At 36.6% G+C, this 9,243-nt stretch overlaps 1 pseudogene; it reads left to right on the plus strand.

Annotated features, from left to right (window-relative positions):
- Positions 1–8,325: 8,325 nt before the first annotated feature.
- LOC118814049 lies at positions 8,326–9,243 on the plus strand (annotated as a pseudogene).

The following is a 9,243-nucleotide window of genomic DNA, read 5'->3' on the forward strand; positions in this document are numbered from 1 at the left end:
CAAAAGAAATTTGTTTTTGTGTTTTCTGCCTAACTCTGTGCAGTCTGGGAGTGGCACTGCATCACCAGCAGAGTAGTACAGTTTGGGGTAGTTGGGGGTGGGCATTGTGTGCCTTGCCCAAGGGCACAACAAGGAGCACCAAGCCAATGCTGGGATTTGAACCCACATCATTTGGTTGCTGGCTCACCTCTTTGACTACCCTAAGGTGAAAATAGTACCCAAAGAAAAATGTTTTTTTTTCAGATTTACCCCTGTTTTACCATTGTGAACAATACATATAACACCCAGAAACTAAGTTTAGGTTCACTTGTCATAATGGATAGTAAGTAAAATGGGTACACCACGACCCCTAGTTCCCATCACCACCACTGTAAAGAAATCTTTAAATGACTTTGTTTACGATTGAATCATGCAGAATTTTTTGAAAAATCTGAAGAATTCCTCCTTTAATTTCATTTGTAAAATGCTATATGTATTTGATTACAAAGAGAGAGACTGGCTAGAACAATGGTTTGTACAGAAAGCGGTCATGTTAATTAAAAACAAGTCAATAGTGCATTTACAAAATGCGTCTCCTGGAGGATCTTAGTAGGTTGCCGTGTCACTGTACATCAGCATATTGTTTTCAATTATTCACTAATTACAAAGGTAAATACAGGACAGTTTACATGCACATCTGAACCACAGCAGTAATTAATGGCAGCCTCACAATGAGAGCTTTTGTTACTTGATTTTGTATTCTGAATCAGTTTAGCAGCGACACATCATGCCCCCTTCACTAAAAAACTAACTGTAAGTATTGCTACCTCTTCTTGTCGAAGAGGTTTTTTTTTTATTATTATTATTATTCTTATTTTCACATGTGGCCGGTGTATCTGAAAGTGAATATAGGGATAAGCTTATTTATACCTCAGTTTATATGTGTTTTCCCTAAAATTGGCAAAGACTATACTACCAGAAGATGTCTTTTCTTTACAGCCTGTGTGATATCACTGTATCTTTGTATGGTAACTTGAGCATATATGAGTAATTGCTGTTTCTTCTTCCTTTTCTTCCTCTGCTTTGTATGTGTGCTTTGTAAATACTCGTTTTGTTGTAAATACTAACTTCTTCTGCTTTCCTTGTGTTTGGATTTCATATCTTTATATATGCTTATATATGCATATATGTAGGCACCATTAAAGGTACAATAATAGACTGTTAACATTAATTCATGTCATGAAATACATTAAGATGCATAAGGCTCACAATGGTCTGAGAGCATCATAATAGATTTTTAACAGTCAGATATTTCCTATTTGGATGTAAGACTGGACTTGTGGAGGAACATGAAAATAATATTTCTTAAACATTAATACATAACAGGCTTCTTTTCCCCACAGCTTCACACAGAACACACATTCTAGAAAGATAATTCTCACTGAACCATTTGAAAAGCAAGTCACTTACTCACTGCGGTTAGTAAGCATTAAAGGGCCCATATCATACACTAGAGTTTTGAGTCCATGTACCCTGTCTTCACTCCAAGCTGTTGATTTTATTGTTCTGTTTTAAAACATTATATTTTGAAAAGGTCTAAATATTTCCCTTTTGCTGGGAAAAAAAATTGGGAAAAAGGTAGACAGTTGGACCTTAAAACCACTGTTGTATCTTTGAGGGTACATGTACATTGTTCATACCCTGATTAACAAAAAATGTACATGCACACTAACTTTGCATGTGGTGTTATGCACCACAAACTGTCATAATCCATTATTACTTGACCTCTCTTTATCCCTTAAAATTAAACAAGTTATTTTTGTTACGGTGCCTATAAGACTGAAATATGTAAATTACCTCTGTTCTGAGTGGCTGTCCTGTTTAGTGCCTCATTCAAAAAAGCAGGGCGGGCTGAAAAACTCCTTATAACTTCAGTGTGAGTGGGCAGAGCTAAACTACAGTAGGCTGAATAGGCAGATATGTGAAAATGTGCTGGTTTTCAGGGACATTAACTTTTCTTTTTTGTTTTTTTGTTAGTGTCACACAATTCCCTATTTATTCATAGTCATACAGATATACAGATACAGATGGTGATGTGGTACCACAACCACCTAACCTAATATGAGTAGTTGTCCAAAAAAATGTATATGTTTTGCTTTATGTCTTTCCAAGTTGCAAATGGTAATGGCAAAGTGATATAAAGGTCTTCAGATGACTGTGTGCTAAATAAAGAAAGGTCATTAAGTAGTGCTACATTGGGACAAAAAGAGATGACAAGGCTCAAGATCTCTGACAGCCTGTCAGTGACCCCTGACCAAAACTGCTGGGTAGGGGGGACAAATCCAGAAAGCATGCCTGTGCCATGTTTGTTAAAGCTGGGCAATGTAGCCCTACGTCGTGGCTAAATCCCATACAGTGTAGTTTAGAGGCTGTCATGTAAAACGTTTTATATTGTATTAATTGTAAAGTTTTGAATTGCTGGTCATAGAGAAGATGTCATCGCATATATTTTGCCAGTTCATGTTACCTTTCTTTTATACCTGAGGTCCATTTTTCAACTGGGAGTGAAATAGTGCTATCATTTGATGCTATGGGGCTGAACTGTTGTTGCTCCTAAATGCTTTCATTTCAAAATAATAGCACTCACAGGTAGCATCCTATGGCAGTGTCACATTTAAAATCACATCTACTGTCAATGTTTGTAAAGTATGCATGTGCTTGATTCACACACCTGTTAGTTCTGGGTGTTGCTGAAACTCATCGTAACTCATTGTGTACTCATTATTATATATGGTCCCCAATGTTTATTGTCACAGAAGCAATTAATTCAAAATGGGCTGCTTTTGCAGCTTAATTTCCACATATAGACTGAGGAGTCAACACTACATTTTGAAACTAGCAGAGTTCACACACTACATATATATAGCCAAAATTCCAAAATGTTGTAAGGTCGTATACAAAACCTAAACCTCTCCCTTCAGTGGTGTTAGTTGTGCTATTAGTTACTCACTCATTCAGCTGCCTTTTTTTTTTGTGGAACAGTGAAAAAATACACGAGCTCTTGGCATATCCTCAAGCAGCTCAGTGTACAGCACAATATCAAAGCCCACTGCAAATACAAGCTGGGCAGATCTCAGTCAGTGCATGCTGGAAACACTTGCTGTTTGGCTTTGCTGTTCACTGCTGATTTTGACCAGGCGTTTACTGGAAAGAACACTGGGAAGCTAGCCATGATCCAGAGCAGTGTTCCCCAACCTGGTTCTTAGGTCCCACCCCCCAACCATCAATATGGTCCATTTATCCCTTCGTCCCAATGTGTTGTGAATTGAGTTGGAGTAGAAATGTGAACTGTCTGGGAGGCCTTAAGGACCCGGAGACATATTCCAGAAACAGCCTTATTCTTGGGACATATTATGGAATCATCCTAACTCTGAAATCTTTTCTGTGTAGTATGACACCTTCAGTTAGAACTTAAAACAGTAACTATTACAAAATAACAGTTCTTAAGTTCATAATCTTATCCAGATACTCCGGATAAGAAACCTGTATTACAGAAACATCAGTATACAACTAAATAAATACTGTTCTAACTTTAGGACAACCCCAGTGGTGTCTTAACTTCTGTTTTAAATGTCTTTCACAATATGTGCTCTCATAGTCTACTTAATCTCCAGTTTATTGCACTTAAGTTTTACCTTTTTTACATTGGTTACTGGAGCTGTAACTTATATTTTTAACATCTTTAACTTTTGTTACAGACCAACAGTTTCTAAGTTCATAATCTTTTCCTAACTCCAGACAAGAAAATAGTGTCCTAACTTTAAGACAACCTCAGTGGTGTCCTATCTTCTGTTTTAACTGTCTGTTTGTATTGTTTTATGCAGTAACAGGCAGCATAGTTCACTATAACTACCATAATGATGTTACATGTATCTACATTGAACAGCGGTGGTTTTACTTGTGAAGTGTTCCAGACAGTGCAGACACAATCTCCACCATCCCCTCTTGTTGCCTTTGTGTGTTAAAGTTGACAAAAACTTGTCAAATAAAATATTACAGTGATGTGGGCAATAGAGACAGAGCTGAATGTATGTTTATTAGGGGGAATCTATTTAGTTAGCTTTGTTGGCTAAAGCGTTTGGGATATAAAAATGAAATGGGGAGTGGTGACGTTTGGATAAACAGCACAGGGCTCTGCATTGTTTTGTTTAGTTTTGTTTTGCTCTGTTTTACCTCAGTAATGGTTAACTAACTTACATTTTAAACGTTATTTTGATTACGTGTTTACGTTTCAGCTGTGCAGATATCGTCGGTGGCTTGGTAACAGACATGACAGTTGAATGTTGACTTTGAAGTAGTGTAAGATTTCCTAATTTAAAATAAGATGCTGTAAGATAAGATATAATTTGTAAATTAGAATTTGCTTCTGTAATATTAATTTGTAAAACTTTCAGATCTTAAGAATAAAAGGAGGGAGTTTCTGTAATACGGTGCCTGTAAAATATGTTTCCTAAATTAAGATAGGATTTGTTTGTGTAATGCAGATTTGTGAAAAATCTTATCTTGACCTTGTCAGATATTAACTTAGGACAAAAGAAAAGAAGTTTCTTTACAGCCCCAGATGGGAGACCACTGATTTAGAGGCTTGACAAAGCCAAATTATGGTTCTTCGTTATTTTATTTTTTTTTTAGTCTTTGTTATTTTTTTTGTTTAGTCTTTACCTTCAGCAGGACTAACTGACTAGGGCCTGATGATCTGAGAGTTTTGCTCTGCTCACATTGCTGCAGCATATCAGGTAAACATGCTGCTCCTACGCCACTAAGTGATTTATAGATCAGTAATAGTACCTTGATGCCTATTCTGTGACTTACTGGTAGCCAGTGTAAGGATTTAAGAAAGGGGGTGATGTGTTCCCTTACTACTAGTGAGACTCTAGGAGCTGCATTTTGAATCAACTGAAGCTGTTTGTCTTTTTTGCGGGTCCAGTTAGGAGACAATTACAGTAGAAATAAAGGCATGGATAAGTCTCTCCAGGTCTGGTTTAGTCAGAAAATCTTGTTGATGTTCTTGAGGAGATAAAATGCTGAGTTAATGACTATTTTGAGATGACTGCTGATGTGCCTCTCATTGCTATTTCAGAATAAAATTATCTCTGTTTTATCTTTATTAAACAGAGTCTGTATTTGACCGAAAGGCATTAATAAAATAAGAGCAGTGTTAGTACTAGGCCAGAGTCTTGACTGAAATTTATCTAGACCACTGTTTAAGGGTGGAAAGCCAGTCAATTGCTTTAAGAGGATTTTCTCAATGTTTTTTTTTTTTCAATGAAAGCAATGAAAGGTAGATTTAAAATAGGTCTGTAATTACTTAATAAAGTAGACTTTTTTTAAGAGAGGGTTTCCAACTGCAGTTTTTAAAGTGTTGGGAAAAATGCCTGATGCATGTGAGGTGTTCACTATCTGAAGTAAGTCTGATGGTATTGAGTGAAACACCTTTTTTAACCCCTTAAAATCCCAAGGTTATTCTTAGGTTATAGAAACGTGCAGATTGGTTGACCGATGTGAGGACTGTCAATTGCTTAAATACTGAAGTAAAGAGCTTCATCTTGGGAATGCAGTCAGAAAAAGGTTTTGTACAGGTACATTTTTGTCACTGGACAATATGAGTGTACTTTCAAAGGTACAACATGGCCCTTAAATTTTAATTTAGGTTTTAATTTTAATTAAGGTTAATTTAGTTCCCCAGGAGAAATCAAGGTATTTGTAATTTTTTTAAAAAATCTAAAGATAAGATAAAGTCTGGAGTCAAGACAGGACTGAAAATGAACACTGGCAAGGTTTCCTTGAGGGTAATAAAGGTCAATCTGACCTTTTACTGCTCTTTTTGTGGCAATAAAATGTAGAGTACACGGTCTTAACATAATGTCTTTAAGAAACACATTTGCTTTGCAATGGATTATGCCTCACATTTTGGTTAATTGCTATTTTTAAAGTACATACAGTATGGGATATTTCAATACTTAACTTAAAACCCAGTCAAAAGAACATACAGTTAAGCCACCACTTCTCTTGCTAGCACTTATTTTGGATGTTTTAAGGTTCCTGTTGCTAGCACAACCTGGACAGGTTTACATTACTGAATATGGCTTTAGTTCTAAACTGAACTTAACAGTTCTGTAAACGGACATATTTGGTATTGTATTTGTAGGTATTAACTCTTCTATTGCTGTCAAGTGGTGTGTGAGAGGTGAAGGAAAAGGGCTGAGCCAAAGTTCGAAGCAGGTATAGATCATTTAAGCAAGTGCAGGGTAAACCATTACTGAGAGGCTTGACAATGCAAAGAGATGTTCTTAAATGCACCTATCATAACTGACCACAGGCTGTATCTGGGTTTCCTAGCAACAGCAAGATCAAGGTAAGCATGTCTGTTGTTTGTTTGTTCAAGGCACAGAGTGTGACAGTGTTATAAATTGCGTCTGTTGCTTATATTTCACAAAATGACTTGCTTTTAAATGTACTTAAGCATCTTGTTCCATCTACCACTGTGAACAGTTCTGACACTGTAAGTTTTTATGCACTCTTAAAACGGTAATTCAAGGTTCTTTAGTAAAGACGATGGTTCTATATAGAAGAGCCATCCTTTTAAGAATGTAGAATGACACATACCACATCAAACCACTCTCAGATACTTTACTTAGATCTTAATGACTTGATTATGCAGAATTTTGAAAAATCAATTAAATTACCTGTCTTAAAGTACCTGACTTGCAGACATGACAGCCTAAACTGACTTAGTTGTTAATATCTGCAGTTACACAGTCTCTTTAATAGATTCATCAAAATAATATGAAATAAAAACACTTTTATACTTAAATTTGTACTCCGTAATGGCCAGTGCATGATGCTATGGACAGATAGAACAATCCAAACTTTTTTTTTTTTTTGCCACAAAGTGAAATCTTTGTGCATACTTGTCTGTTTTATACAAGATACAAGTTGCATGCAAAAGTCTGGGCACCGCTAGTTAAATTACACATTTTGTTGATTTTCTAAGTGAAAAGAAGTTATCATCTCCTCTGCACAGAACAGACTTAAATATAACACATCTATGCTAATTTTAACAGACAGTTACTATTTATTTGCTAAATTTAACATACTGGAAAAATTTAATATAAAATGTGGTGTGTGTTTAAGTTTGGACTAGGGCTGAAATGTTAATTTTAATAAAGTTTAATATCAAAATCACAATTTGAAAGAATGCAGTTTTCGAAGTTCAAGAGCTGCAGTTTTTATAGTGTACATTATTCACAATGTTGTCTTAACAAGTAAAAAAAATTAACCTAATAACATGGAGCTTGTGAACCGTCTGTAGATTCTGATGAGTTAAGCCAGCAGTATATTTCAAACAAGAAAAGAGCTAGGCAAAACCTACCAAAAACACTGTGAATATCCTGAAAAAAACTTGGTGAACCTGGTGTATAACAGCTGTAATTTGACCAGGGGTGCTAAAATTTTCACCTACAACTGTGTGCTATTATTGTCTTCTCAATGCTCACATGTTGCATCAGTACCATGTCAGTGACACATGAGATAAAGAAATAAATTAGTTACATATGTGACAGAAAATGTTTGACAATGAAGGTTGCAGGACATTCATGGACACATTTGGTCACCCACATACACTTTGTGTGGTCCTATTGGTTGCAAAGTCTCTTTTGCATTTAATTGAGTCAGAGTGATGGTTTTTTCTTTATGTTTTTCCTGTGTTGTGACCCCTGCCTGTTCCCCTGGATTTCCTGTGTTGCTCAGTCCTTCCTAGTTTTTAACCCCTGCCAGCGATGACAACAAGTGTTGGATTGCCACCAAAAGCTAAAACAAAGACAACTAAAACAAAGATACAGACCAGGTCATAATACCATTTTCCTGTTTAGGTGATGGCAATGGATAGGTTTAATGAATTTATAACATTTTTGAAATATACATACATCTTTTGAAATGTTGTTGGAACAAGTTGATTGATGACTGTCTTCTGGCATGTTGTTGACAGTCTGTTGTTGACAGTCTCTTATTGGGTTTTTGGCAGCCAAACTATAGGAAAGAAAAGCTAAGACACATGTCCCTAATCTCTCCCATGTGAAAATACTTAAAATGGCACATGATAATATACAATGCAACATGAAATGACAACAACATCAATTTGTTTCAATTTATAGGTGTCAAGTGGGACTGTGGCTTAAGATGAGAGAAGAACATAAAAAGTTTGTTTTGATTTTTCTCTTTGTGGTTCTCAGTGTCACCTTGATTCAAAAATGTGGAGCACTTCTATTTACAATAACACCGCATGTTATGCACCATAGCTTTGAAAATTACAATATAAACTCGCAGGATTCCATAACTCCCATTAAACACACAGCACATTTCATGGTGTCTGCATTCATTGATCACAGATTCAATAAGGCCATATGAGTCACCAGTATAATTAGAAGAGATCTGCAGCCTCTTCATTGCATCTATTGCAACGACTATAACTGTGAGGTTGTTAATGCAGAAGTGGAGATACACAGTGATCATTTTGGCTTCCCATTTGGGGCTTCAGATGTTTTGTGTAGGAGGGCACAAACAGAGAATGCAACACATATAGCTATTTTAACTGCACCACACACCTCAGGCATTGCCCCGTTTGATCTCCTGCCGATACAGAACAGAGCGGAGAGGGAAACATTTAAATTCAACTTCACCATCTGCATATCTAGCCTTTTTGGGGTGTGCAATAACACTGCAGTTTGCCCAAACCATGGAGATGTACAAGCTTCTGGGTGTGCAACATCTAGTGATCTACAATACCAGCTGTGGTCCTGACCTGGAGAAGCTCTTACAGCACTACCAAGGAGAAAGAATTTTGGAGACCAGTTCCTTAACCCATCAGCAGGATGGAACTCAAAGGAGCACAAAGGAGACCTCCAGTATTATGGGCAGTTGGAAAAACTTAATGAATGCGTTTACAGACACATGTATCAGTCCAGATATGTTCTGCCGAATGACACTGATGAGATCATCATGCCTTATAAACATGCTAACCTCCCATTACTGAGGGAGAGTCTTCAACAGAAGGACAAAAATGTGAGCAGATTTCTCATTGAGAATCACATTTTCCCCAAGACAGAGAGGAGCGTGGAAAGTTCAGAAGGACAGAGTGGGCAAATATACCTGGCATCAATATCATGGAGCATATTTACAGAGAGCCTGATAAAAAGAAAAAAATGA

This window comes from Colossoma macropomum, unplaced genomic scaffold (assembly GCF_904425465.1).
Source record: "Colossoma macropomum unplaced genomic scaffold, Colossoma_macropomum, whole genome shotgun sequence".
NCBI classification, from domain to species: domain Eukaryota; kingdom Metazoa; phylum Chordata; class Actinopteri; order Characiformes; family Serrasalmidae; genus Colossoma; species Colossoma macropomum.